Consider the following 14,976-nt stretch of genomic DNA (forward strand, 5'->3'; position numbering starts at 1 on the left):
AACGTTCGAACGGAGAGTACTTTCCCCTATATAATTTATCGTATTTCTTTTCTCTAAAATAATTTTGAAAACATTTCAAAATGAATAAAAATATAGACATAGTTTTGGGTAAGATTTCAACCACCTTTATTCTCATAAATCCTTGCCCTTCTGGAATTCCCAAAGTCTTTTTCACACAATCTTATTCGTCTAAACGATATTTTTTTTTTAATTTGTATAATCTCTAGAGTATGAAAATATTAAAAATTCATTTAAATTTGAGAAACAAATGAAGTGTCCGAAATTTGGTACAGTTTGGAATTATAAATTGGATAAATTATAAGTTACAGTTAAATAACAAGTTACAACTTGTTATTAAATAACAAGTTATAGTATAAGTTAAATTATAAATTACAGTAATTATAAATTGGATTGATTTATGTATTCCAGTATCAGACTGGTACAACTTTAATTTTTTAATATTATTGTTTTTTCTCCTTCCTCATGCTGGTTTATTTTATATATTTATTTTTTCATATTATATTATATATTAAAAATTATTTATTTAAAAATATTAATATAATTTCATATTTTTTAAGCACATTTCTTTCACATAAAACATGAATTATCTGTAACAACTCTATGCAGGAAGTGTGAACTGGTTACTTTGAAAAGCAAGTTTTGTTAGTTTTTGTGAAAGATTTATCACAAGGACCTTGTGCTATATTTTGGATATGAAAAAGATTTTATAAAGTTTTGTGAAGAGGATTTTTTTATTCACAGAAAAAATGTTTCGTAAAATTACTGCTTCCGCTAAGTTAAAAAATAAATAAATAAATAATTGTCCAGTGCTGGATTGTGTAAATAAATTTCGCATTGGAATGAAAGGGTTAATGGATAATACAGCATTTCAATAATTAATAGAAAAAAAAATAAAACAGATGTTTAGTTAGCTTTTCAGATATTCTCCTAAAGGCCAAGAAGGGTTATTAAGTCTAAAAATTATGAGTAGAAATAAATTGTAAACTTCATGGTAATAAAATCCGATAAACAAATTAGGTAATCCCTGTCTTATTAAATATTCAGATATTCAAGTATTCATCTTAATTTTACATCAGGCATATTTTGCTTAGACGTAAGTGGAAAAGCAATTCATAAATTTCAAATTGACATAATTTATGCCAAAGGTTATACTTTTAACAGTTTTCAAAGTAGAAGAAGCAATTTTCAAATTCTTCAATTAGTCTTTGGATATATCAATCTACTATTCTAATTCTCTATTTCCGGATATTTTTCTGTTTTAATAAATTTTACTAGAAAAATCAATTGGTTATCTTTAGTGTTTATGTATTAAATTCTATAACATTTTTTAGTGTATCAAAATATTGTGTATTGAACTATATTCACATAATTTTGATTAATTTGTTAAATTAGTATTTGTATATAATTAATATTAAATATCGTTTTATTAGGGGAAGTATAGCACCTTTGAAAGAGGGGTACCCTTGAAATTGTGATTTTTTCCCCTATTTTGAAAAGAAATTGAGCCTTATCGTGATATAAATTAGATCTTCAATCTGTTTCTACAGCTAAATTATATCACATTAATGCTTCATTTTATTTAAAAATAGGTGAAAAATCCTGATTTCAAAGGTGCCCCACTTCCCCCTACGCTAAAAACGAACCCAAAGAGATTTCCTAAATGGAACAAATTTCTGAGAATTTTCTAATTTTCAAATGCATTATTTGACTTTCATATTATCAAATTTACAAACCCAGTTACTGAAAAACATCTGAGCACCATACAGTACAGTCCTTTGCATCTCCCGTGAATCTTCTTTAGTGGTTCTAACTAAATTGGATTTATAAACGATTTTGAAATTAATTCATAAATCGAATTGGTTTTAACTAAAGAAGATGCACGAAAAAAGCAAAGGGTTCAACAAGTCTAAATAGAATTATCTCAAATTACCACAATCTAATCTAATCTAACTAATCTGAACATACAGATTTTTATTTAGTAACAAATCATTTCACATAGTTTTCTATAAGTATTTTTAATATATTCCTTAATCGTAAATATTCTGGGATAATCTTCTATTTCGCGTAAATATTTATTAGTTTCTGCTGAATGTGACTTGCATTGGAAAAATGCCTCTGCTTTTCACAAATGCAATTTTGTCCATGAATGTGTCAATTTAGGAAAATTTATCTCTCTGTAAAAGCATTTTCAGATATAATATAATCTTTTCTACCAGATAACAAATTCTGACATGACAAACAAAATTAACTTCATTTGGTAATTTTTTGCTGAAACATTCACAAAATTATCTGCCACATAAAATATATTTTTCTCCCATGAATTGGTAAAAGGAGAAAATGAATGTTTTTTTTCTCTTATGTGTTCTACAATAAAAGACCTTAAAAATATTTATCACATCCAATAAAATGTACAACAGACATTTTTCAAGTCAAGTTAACAGAAAACTGAATCAGGAAATACTATAACAATCCTGCTTTAATGCGATAAATCCCAAGTAAATGACTCGATATGATGTTGATTGAAAACTTTCAATTTGCACTCAAAATATGCACGTTAACATTTTCCGCGCTCATGTTGGCTATTTTCTTATTCATCAATTGAGATATTAGCACCATAAGCCTAGTTTCTGCTGTATGCTAGATCACCTTTTTTTTCATCTCTAACACATGCACTGTGAAATGACAGTAGTCGCGTCTAAAATGCAGAATCGCCATGCACAACAAGTTTCGTATGATTTCAAGGTGGCTTCGGTATAGTTTTAGAAAGGAAGCATTTGTATACTTCTACCATAAATCCATAATCAAAATGTAGTTCAGGGCAATGCGAAATATACATCAACTTATGCATATGGCAGTGTGCATAAAAATGCACAACTTTAAAGGTGTTTTTGTGTGTACAAATGACCGCGAGTAATTGGGCAAATTCAGAACATGGTGACCTTTGAGAATGCAATAACAATTATGCCATACTCTCTAAAAGAGAATGCAGCCAAGCTCAGAAAAAAAACACACATTGCTATTGTGCGAGAACTCCCCGCATGTAGCTCCTCCAGTATGGTTCTAATGTCACAAATTCTAATACCAAGAATGACGAATAGCCACTGCAGCGTTGCAAATCGAATTTTGATTCGGACTTATTTTATTTCACACTAAATTGATTTAAGAGACCTTACCCAAGCTCCGCCCGAGAATAATTTGCTCAAGCAAGTGGTTAGGGTTAGTTGAAGTGTACGGAAAGAAAAAAATTGCACATTCTTTGTATGAGGCATTCCTTCGAGTAGTTCTATGGACAAGGAGAACAATATTTTATCATTAGCCTATTAGTGGGACCATATCATAAACGAGAGTGTACATCTAGAACAAGGGTGAGGTATTTCAGTTAAATGGTGTACTCTACGTAAATTAAAAATTTAGCTTGACATTCTTATTGCAAAAGGATAAATTTAATTATAACCCCCTATTCTCAGATTAATCTTAAAGGTCTTAAACTCTAAAGTTTGAATTTACTTCTAAAGGCTGGGGTGACATGATAAATGCTTTTCTACAGTATCGACTGTCGATTCTGCAAAATTGAAACGATAGCTGTACTTTTCGCAGTTACTACAAGTATTCCTCAACAGTCACTTTCCTTTAAGAATGTCACAATAAATTTAAAAAAAATGTCATTCACTTAAGCTTACAGATATAGACTTATCGATACTGTCGATTCGATAGTGTCAAAAAGTTATCATTCCACTCCTGATTAGTATTTACAAGTCTATTACCTATGAATTGGCGGACCTAGTGGAACTGAACCTTACCAATTTATAATTTAACTCCACAAACCAATTGTGAAGCTAGATTAAGGGAACGTGCCCATGCTTTGTATGATCTCATGCTTCGTAATGACTACATTTTTCGTGTTTCTCAATAAATGTGATTATTCCCATCCGTAATTTAAAATCTAGGAGAAAGTGCCCAGTTTTTAAAATAGGGTAAAGTGATATAATTTGGAATTAGTGTTACAAGTTGGACAATTCGCCGGTACAAGTTGGACATGGCTTCTTTCTTGATAAATACAGTACAAAATTTGTTTTTAAGCATAAGGAACCAAATTATAAAACTAAAGCACTAAAAATATACAAATAAAAATGAAGTACTAAATTTATCAAGACAAAAAATCCTGTCCAAATTGTACTATTGTCCAACTAGTACGACTGTGCCCTATATTGTAAGAATCACTTTTATTCAAAAACGTAGAAAAAAATTAGTCATAATAAAGCTGCGAATCGTACAAAGCATAGGCATTTTCCTTTAGATTATGATAAGGCTCAATTTTAATTCAAAATAGGAAATAAGCCCTATCTTAAAGATACCACAACTCAAAGATATTCCTCCATTCCCAACCGTGAGATTGTAGCAGGCGTAAAAGGTCATTCAATAAGTCCGTAGGATGAGCAAGAAGAAAAAAACAAACAGAAGGCCGATAACAGTCGATATACCGTTTTCAATGATTATCCAACTTTTTAATCCCGTTCAAAAAGGAATCTTTCGTATCGTAATCTTATCGAATCGTAGTCTTTCGAATATAGAAGGACTAATTCAAACCCAATTTCATACAATTTTGCTTCATTTTTGGTTTTGCGGTTTTAGTCCAAAGTGAGTAAACTTGGCAGCATTTGGCATACAGTTTTTCATACCTAAAACATCATGCAGGATGCGGAAAATACGGTCATACGATATCCTCATGGATCATAAGTAACCCCATTAATTTCACTTTGGGATCATTTAGCACAATATCGGTGTTCTTTCAATGCTTTCTCAAATATTATATAATCACTTTTTGGGCGACCAGAAAAATCAGCGCCGTTTTTGTATGTCTCGTCACACCTTAAAAGCCCGAAAGTCCAAATTTTTGTTTAGGTTATCGTTTTCTGAAGTAAATAGTAGTGTTTATTTAATCAAAAACAAAAACGAAATTCAGAACTCTTTATTTTGAAAAAGTACTTAAGTATACCAGATTACTTTTATAACAGCTGTAACATGGGAACCAATAGGTCAATTGCTATCAACTCATTTATCATTTGAAAAATCATTTTAACCCATTCCTTACCATGGTATTATACATCATAAGCAAATTGAGTGATTTTAGATAATTTATTCCTGGGCAACTGATACTCGAATTGCTGTCGGGAATGGATTTTTAGTAACTTTAGTTCTTATATTACTTGAGAAAAATAGTCCGACAGAGATGAAAATACATTTTGTTATTGTTTTCTTGCCTAGCGGAAGGTCATGAAAAATTTTTGCTCAAAATGGCGGACGGAAAATTCGACATCTCGTCGAATTTATTAAAATTTGCTTCTTTCCTCTTTCCTGATTTGAATTCTGGTTGCCAATTTGTTTTCTTGGATAGTTACTCTATCTAAAGCAATAGAGTTTATAATGAATTAATGCACAGAATTTAAATTCAGTGACTGTTAAGACGTGTGTTTGACAGGGGCTCCCCGCGCCCCCATAATAGATAAAAAAATTTCTTTTCAGAAAAATCATCTACTAATCTGTAGCAAACTAATCCCAAAATATGAACATTCTATCTCAAGTATTTCTGGTACATTGACTGAATGGGTTAATAATGGCGACATGTATGTGTCATCCTACGGACATACTAAATGCCCTGTTACTTTTGTTTTCGATATTTGTCTTTAGTAAATTTGTTGTCGACTGACCCATTTTCTTGTCAAAATACACATGTTGAATATTGACAATATATTCCTAATATTATTATTATTTAAAATAATCATATAATCGAACGCAACTATGGTGAATTTTTTGTCATAATTATGTTTAAAGTATTTTAAAAAATATTTAATTTTAAATTTTAATAAAAGCAAAAAACTTTACATTGGCCATTCGACGTTACAAGGGGCATGACTTTAGCCACAAACTTGTTTCAGTTGAAATTATAGTTCCCACTTTCTAGATTTTGTTTTATAAATGGATTATAAAAACAAAGAATTATTTTGTAATAGGATAAGAGTGCCAAATTTCGGCATAGTTCCATGCAAGCACCAAGGTCTCAAGTTTCAAATGTAATATTTTTAATATAAATTGATTTTTTATTCCTTCTTCTTAAGGGAACCTTGTAGACAGTTTATCGTCTTCATTTTCTCTAAAATCATTCTCAATACATTTTAAAATGAATAAAAATGTAGACAGCTTTGGTGGATTATTTCGGCCACCTTCATTCTCATAGTTCTCTGCCCTTCGGGAATTCTTCCAATGTCTTTTTCACATCATCTCATTTGTGGAAGCTACACTTTTTGTTATTTCCTTTTGCATTGTATAATGTCTGGAGTATGCAAAAATTAAAAATTCATGAAAATTCGAGGAACAAAAAAGGTGACCGGAATTGCAAGCTGGCCGGAATTTGGTACACTTACCCTATCTTTTTAATTAATTTTTTCTGAAATTTTATTATAATCTTACAAAAAAATTAAAATACTTTTATTATAATATTTATCTTCGAGACGTTGTACAAATTCAAAAAACCTATCCTAATAACGACGTTGAGATCTGTTATTTTATCTCCTAATGATCAGAATAAGAAAGAAGGCACTGTAATTTATTTTTTTTATCTCCATTTTTTATTCTTTCTTCATTGTAAACAAAGAAAATAAGTAAATTTTAAAACTATTATAACTTATAATCGAAATAAATTGATATCCAGAGTTCTACCCATTTTGACCCTTTGACTATAATAATTCTCAAATTGTTTAATGTTGCTGTTAAATTTTATGTCATAATAACTAGATATTTATCATTGAGTCTCATGTAGTGAGTTATCTGGATCATATAAAATCTCCTTCTGAACATATCCTGCCAATAAAACTATGATATTTGACATCTCGTTTACAAAATTGCATCGAAAGTCGCTTAAGTTGATAGACGAGATCTGTAGAGCTGCATCGCGCCGTTAATCTCTGTATTAAGGAAATGCCGAGTGATCGTAAATCTTTATGTTGCCCATTACAACATTAAAAATTTGTAAATGAGCATTAGCGAAAGATCTGGCGTCAGTGTTGATGAAACACTTCGTATTTTGTTTCAAAACTTATAATTATAAATGTAATAATTATAAGTTACACTTTTCTTTACGGTGTTGGAACAAAATATGGTGAGTGTTTAAAATAAATCTCACTTCACTCGCATTAAGCGGTGAAATTAAAGGCGTTAAAACGTTTGATAAATAATAGAAGTAAAATTTAGGATTTAACTTTTCCTGTACGTTTTCTTTCCAATTAAATGAGACAACTAGGGGAAAGTGACCATGCTTGATACTGTAAAATGATGTCCAAGGTTTGTGATTTTTTTCTGATTAACACACAAACCGAAGCGATTCTTCCACTATGACAAAAAATTGTCTCACTTATTAGGTTCATAATCCAACCTCAAATAGTTCCTGGAAATCCTTAGATTTTCTTCAAGAAGAAAATGAAAATTCAGTGGCGACTTTTATAGAAGTCGGGTCCGGGGCCTTCCTGTATAATAATTGATTCGACAAATCGGAGGCCTATTTTCACTGCAAAAATTTCACCGGATACAAAAAATTGCACATCAATATTTAGACGGAACTCTAATCTATCTGCTTAAATCGTTTGTACGACTGGTTATTAGTTTTAAAATCACTTTTATGTAATTTTTCTAAGCCATGTTTTTATGACATTAGGACACTAGCGAAAACCATTTTTTCACTTTGAGTCCATGAAAATGTCACTCTGCAACCTTAAAATTCAGGCAACAGGGTTGAAGGCTATGTCAATTGTCGATAAAATTGGCGGATTTCAATAGGTGTAACTATGAAAGAATCACATCTAATGATAGAGTTGCCACAATTAAATTATTATTCATGGACCCTTCTTAAAATATAGGATGGACACAAGTAGAATTTATGAATTTGTCACCACCCACAAAAACAGTGTCCCCAAGTAAAAATATTTTTACATAAATATTAATACTGATGAACCCTCTATGTGCCTATGATAGTAGTTTTCCTGAAAAGCGACATTAATTAAGAAATACTTATAAAATATCATGTATCAAAATTATAGTTTTGGACCTATTTTTGATTTTTGCTTCGTGAAACTAGGAAAAAAGAGCTAGGATCCTAATTTTTTTAGGAAATGTGAGGCTTATCACCTGCTATTGAAATATATTGCGATAAATCATAACTATTGATTAACATAGAAAATAAATAGTTATTATTAAGCTTGGATCGTATCAAGCATGGTCACTTTCCCCTACTAAAAATTTTAATTACTTATATTCTTCTGATTTCCATCGCTATTTTGCTTGAACATATTATTTTCATCAGGAATATATTATTGAGCCATATTATTAAGCAAAACGTAGTACGAGGATTCATTTTAAAAATATAAACAGTCTTTCAAACATACTAGTAATTTTAAAAAAAATTCCAAATTTAAGCAGTTTCGCTTAAAATTGAACCCCCTATATTATTTGTGATTCCGGTTACATGTGTATTGACGAAAAGTCCGAATGGGTAACATCCAAGACTTATCCAAAAACCAGTGAAATCAATATTCTCACTTTTGAGAAAATTGGAGGAAATTAGAGAGGTATAGAGTAAAATTAAAAATACTTTTTATTATATAAAATCGAGAACTGAAGACCAAGTGTTGATATTTCTTACTTTATAGATCAATAAAAAACCTAAAATTCCTTAGAATACTATATTTTCAAAAATCAACCGGTGCTTTACCAATTCATTACCGATTGAAAACCATGTAATCGCGTTTGGAATTCAGGCCTTTGAAATTATTCTAAATTTGACGAAATCGATTGAGAAATAGGCCCTTCAGAATTTGACCTTGGAAACAAAACTTATGACCTCAAAAAATCCAGTACGATGATTTTTCTTTTCATAAGTGTCTATATACGAAATGTTTACTTTCGAAATGCTTGCGAAAAGCAAAAATCTCAAATGGGTACAAATCTCGAAAATCTCGAATGGGTCAAAATCCCGAAAGGTAAAATTCCAAAGTCAAAATGCCGATTCGTCCAAATTCCGAAAAAGTCGAAATCCTAAACTTCAAAATCTGGAAAGCCAAAATCCCTAAAATCAAAATTCCGAATAATCAAAATCTCGGATTGATCTAAATCCCGAAAAGCCAAACTCTCAAATGAACCAAAATCCCAAATGCCAAATTCCCGAAAACCAATATTGCGAATGGATCCAAATTCCGAAAACTAAAATTTTGAATGGTTCAATATACCGAAAGTCAAAATTTCAAATGGTGAAAATCCAGATTTGGTCCAAACCCTGAAAAGTCGAAATCCCTAACTCCAATATCCAGAGAGCCAAAATCCCTGAAACCAAAATTCCGAATAATCAAAATCCCGAAAAGCCAAAATCTCGAATGAACCAATACCCCAAATGCCAAATTCCCGAAAGCCAAATCCCGAATGGACCAAAACCCCAAATGCCAAATTCCCGAAAGCCAATATCCCGAATGGATCTAAAATCTTGAATGGGCCAAAATACCGAAAGTCCAAATTTCAAACAGCCAAAATCCCGATTCGGTCCAAATCCCGAAAAGCCGAAACCCTTAAGTCCAAAATCCGGAGAGCCAAAATCCCTAAAACCAAAATTCCGAAAAGCCTAAATCCCGAATGAGCCAAGTTTTCGAATTGGTACAAATCCCGAAAATCAAAATCTAGAATGGGCCAAAAACCTGTAAGTGAAAATTCCTTAAGTCAAAATTCCAAATAGTCAAAATTCCGAAGAGGCCAAATCCCGAATGGACCAAAATCCCGCATTCCAAAATCCTGAAAGCCAAAATCCCGAATTCTCAATAATATCAATCTACTCCCACTATTGTACATGCGCTTGTTGTAAGCAAAGAGAAATTTTCAGTGTTTTGGAAAATTATTCTACACACTGTCCACCGTATAATTTCGTCTTATTCAGGACTTTGAACCATTCCATATTTTGACCCATTTTGAATTTCAATTTCGACCCATTCAGGAATTGCCGTTCCGGATTTTGGCTTTTCATGATTTTGACTCTTTCGGGAATTTCTTTCTTCACGTTTTTGACTTTCGGGATTTCGGCCGGCACAGTCAAATAAAAATTATATAAAAATTTATTTTGATTTTAAATTAAATTTAATTAATTGCTGTAATTCAGAAGTGATATGTAAACCTATTAACTCTTTTTTAAATACTGGAAATAAAAATTAAATTCAACAAACATCACAATGACAAACTTAAAATTAAAATACTGAGGCTCTGTGTGTTGTTTTTAATTCTAAAACCAATTATAAGGCTCTATTAAATCTTTAAATTTGAAATAAGATTGTAATTCACGAATCATCATTAGACTTTGTTATCTTTAGTTTGGCACAAAAGCCATAAATTACTCTCAAAATTACGGGAGTATAGAGCAGATCTCAGGTACACTGTGATATAGGGGATATAGGTATTGTTCTATATTGAGGTATTTCCAGCAACTTTGTGCCAGCAACAACCTGAGCCTAATAGACTAATCAACCTATAATTTGGAAGACTACCAGGCGTCTCCATTGCAACACCTGGCGCCTCCATTTCAACAAAATCAATTATTGCTCACAATTTTACACAAATTTGATTTCACATTTTGGTGAACAACTGTGGTGTACAATCCATCGCAAAAATCTCGCCTTGAAACCCAAGTGCAACGCTATAAAATTTCAATTTTGCTATGCACTCCGAAGCGGCCGTATAGAATGGCAAAATGTGACACACAAAGCCAAATTGTATTAAAAAAAAAAAAAGAATCGTCATCCAAACATGACCGAAACCTATCTGGTGACTTGTTCCGATGCGATTTGTACAAATGTGCATTGGGTGTTTTAAAATAAATAGTGTTTGCAGTTAGCATGAATATGCATCGTTTGTCCCCTCAGCCTCTCTCGCCAATATGCTGCCATTTAGTGTTCCTTTTTCTTTGTGTTTTCGCCCAACACTGAATGCCTTTTATTCAAATGCAGAAGCATTTTGCACATACATACGGGGTATACTTGTCGAAAAATTTTGATGTACATCATACATTGCATGAATACATTTTTCTTACAATATACTTTACATTGAACATACGCAGTCTTCCACACATCCAAACACGTGACGTATTGTTTCGCCAGCCTAGAGATGCAAAATATGCAATTTCACGACAGCGCGTCTCTCTCACTTGCATCTCCCGACTGTGCCACCAAAATTAATCCAGAGGGAAATTATATAGTGGATGCATACTTTTTTTTGTGAATTTTCTGTGTCATTTTACTGAGCGAGTATGTACTGCATTTTCGCGTCGCGTCTTGTTTTCAATGCAAGTGAACTAACTACAGAAAACAGCAATACCCAAATGAAGAAATTCAAATACACCAAGTGTTTTTCTAAAAAAATATATATATAGTAATAAATATGCTAAATATGTTAAATTAATGAGGAAAACTTTTTTAATTCGACTTTTTTCATTCGGATTCAGAAGGCATAACTTATTTTATTGGTTTAATTTTCCGACACATTTTGTATTCAGGGGCAAATCGGGTACCTTTGAATTGGGGTAGTTTGAAATAGAGCTTTTTTCTTCTAATTTCTAATTAAACTGGATATTAGTGTGATAGAATTTAGCTCTACAGACCAATTTTGAAGCTGTAATACATTAAGATAAGGCTCAATTTTAATTCAAAATATGAGAAAAAAATCCAATTTCAGGGGTACCCCAATTAAAGCTGCCCCACGTTCTTCTAGAGTTAAAAACACCCAGGCCACCAAAAAATAGACAACAAAATAATTTCAAAACCTGCAAAATTATTTAAGACCTCTTCAATTTTACGATAGCTTAAAAATAAATTCATAGTTTTGGATTGGGTCTTCAATAAAGGCACTGTACCATTAGTTTTTGCACTACGCCCATCAGAAAAACCCTAGAAAAAGAAAGTTTGGGTGGTTTCAAATAATAAAATTAGTAATAAAATTAAAATTTTGTTAGCTAAAGTATAGTTCATCATTTGGCAAATTAGTCCTAAAAAACGATCAGATGCTTGAAACTATGCCACCATCGCTTATTAGTAAACAAAAGGATGGCAACGTCTCTCACCTTTGCGGAATGCCCAAACTTGTGACTTTTCGACAAAAATGTTGCTCGAATATGTAAAAAAAAATTATTCTATAAGGGAAGGTCACCAGCGATCGGCAATGTTCTACAAATCATAAAGTTTATGGGAGGTGAGTCTACATTGAAAACGCTATTTTTTCACATATTTCTAAAGAAAAGTGAACCGTGCTATAATATTATTTAGATCCTTAATTGATTTATCTATCTAAATTACCATAAGTTAAAAACCCAGCTTCCTTTATAAATGCGCAGAAAAACAGTGTTTTCAATGAAGCCCCAGCTCAATGTAGCCCCCACCCCCTTCAGTGAGATACCACATTAAATTCGTGGCGATCCCGGATACAGAGTGCAGTAATTACACTACAGATTTTTTATATGTTTTTTTATAAATTATCAAATATTTAAATGCACAGATATAGCTAAATTGATCACTTACATACCACTTAGCGTCTTTTTCTAACCATCTTGAATAATGCAGATGACTCGTACAACCTGAGAAAGAGTTTTCCACCGTTTTTACTCTGGATGATCGCCACCAACGCTATGACGGCGAGGCCGCTATTACTCAAAGAAATTCTTTAAGCTCTGTACCTCTGAAATATATTTTCAAGAGCACTAGCTCAAAAGTAGTTATATTAATAAATAAACGAACTCCGGGACGCAAACGATGAAAAGTCCTGTATCTAGTTCTATATTTTGCAATCCCAAGATTGCTTAGAAGTCTGGGTTGTTCAATCCGAAATGCTTAGATCCAAGTCTGTAAGGCTGTTTGGCTAGAGTAACTCTGGTGGATGATCTGCACATTGAAGTCAGAAGACCCTTAACGGCTACGTGGTATATTTCAATTAAAACATGGCGGATTTCTCTTATAATATTTTAGAAACAAAATTTATAAATATTTTTAGGATTCTGGGTGTTAGGGTTTAACCTTCCAACCCTTTGCAATCACCCTCAATTGACTTACGATCGAAGGGAAGGCGAAATAAGTTCCTAGGTTTAAGAAAAACACTAAATTCCACTAGTATACTTTTATTTACTTCACTACTACATTTTATTTTATTTTCTCAAGGCTATATGGATCTCCTCATAACAATAGGATTTAATTCCCAGGGGCCAAATGATCAATTTTAGAGACCAAAGGTAAAGGGGTTCTTCCCTACCAAAGCAATTGGGGCAGATCTCCAAGCTCTCTCAAAACTTTCTCCAAAACTCACGAGTGAAATATTACACTCTATTATGGTTGCAATTGTATTATATATGCGTTACTCGAAAGAATTATAAGCCCAAAGCGAAAAATTGCTTTCTTGTGAAAAATCGCATTTTAAATCGCCACAAATTTGAATTAGAAACCAAAAGATAAAAATTAATAATTCCCAAAATTCCTTGAGAGCTGATGAAATAAATAATATAATATATCAATAAATAATTCAATGAATAAATTTAATAAATTCTTAAAATTCACATAAAAAATCCGCATGTTCTTTAGCATTTTCAGTGTATATTTGGTTTTAAACTCAGATTATAAACTTTAAAACTACAGAAACCAATGTTTAAACCAAAAAACGTTCCATTTGATATAGAACTTATCAAAAATGAGTAATTTTATGAAGAATGTATTGCAAAATCTAATGTTTTGTGGATTGTAAATAAATCTGAGTAAAATTATGTATTAAAATCCTTGCAAAATTAAGGCAAAAAGCCTAATTCTGAACTTGCTTTAAATGATAATTTTTCACACAATACGTAATTCAATCTTACTACTAAATTTGTATTTATTTATCTATCATATTTGTGAAAAACATGCTTCAATCAGAACGATAAATATTTCAATAAATAGAAGGAGAGATTTAATACTCTGATACTTTCCTTAATGTTCTTTCTAAGGATAGCTATAGCACCCTACTGTCTAATTCCACTCCTGACTAATTCTGCCCCGGGTGTCCCCTATTTGATTCTTTACGTTTCAGATAAATCCAAATCCAGTTTAATAAATTATGTTCTATTTTGTTGAAATTATTAATGATCAAATGTAAAGTAATACTCATTTCTTTCAAAATTGCCCACTTTAATTGATTTTTTCGAACTCCAACAACAACGAAGCGTCAACAGGGCAGGAAATATTTAGTTGACACTACTGGTATCGCACTGTACTGAGTTTTAGATTTGTTTATGATCTCTGTTTGACAAGAGAATTTCATGAATTCTGATACGGTGAGTTTATCACGTGATTAAATTCAACGAATTGAGATATCCTTTTCTAAGTGATTCAAGAAACTTTCTTAAAAATTATCATGCAAATTATAGGGGGAGATGGGACTACTTTGAGCTGTGGGGCTAAATAGTTATACGACTTTTCCGCCTATTTCTAAATGAAGCTGGTGCTTACAATTATTTTATTTAAATCCACAATTATTTTGTGTATCCAAATCATGTTGAAACCCAGTTTCCATTAAAAATATCCGAAGAAATCGTATAAAAATGTAGCTGCACCTCCTCCTACTGTAAATGTTTTATTTTATGATATTTTTTCACGAAAAGCTACATGAAATATTCACAAAAGGCGATCTATAATGGTTGTGAATTTCTCATGTGAATAACTCATGATTTTCAGAATTCACCCCATGATCTCAAAATATATTTTGCATTTCATGTTGGAAACTGCCCTACCTATCCCTATCTATAATACTCTTTTAAACGACATCAAGTCATTTTGCTGATGAAAATGACAATGGATAAGTCGGCGGTAGACGCATCAACAAACATATGTCAGTAATAAGCAACAAATGTATATAAGAAAG

The 14,976-nt window shown here is 31.7% G+C and overlaps 1 protein-coding gene across 1 annotated transcript in view; it reads left to right on the top strand.

Annotated features, from left to right (window-relative positions):
- The window catches only part of LOC129810036 (mushroom body large-type Kenyon cell-specific protein 1), a 143,570-nt gene that overhangs the window by 33,921 nt on the left and 94,673 nt on the right, over nucleotides 1-14,976 (top strand). The gene's annotated exons all lie outside the window — the stretch shown is intronic.

Source organism: Phlebotomus papatasi, chromosome 1, assembly GCF_024763615.1.
Source record: "Phlebotomus papatasi isolate M1 chromosome 1, Ppap_2.1, whole genome shotgun sequence".
In the NCBI taxonomy this organism is placed as follows: domain Eukaryota; kingdom Metazoa; phylum Arthropoda; class Insecta; order Diptera; family Psychodidae; genus Phlebotomus; species Phlebotomus papatasi.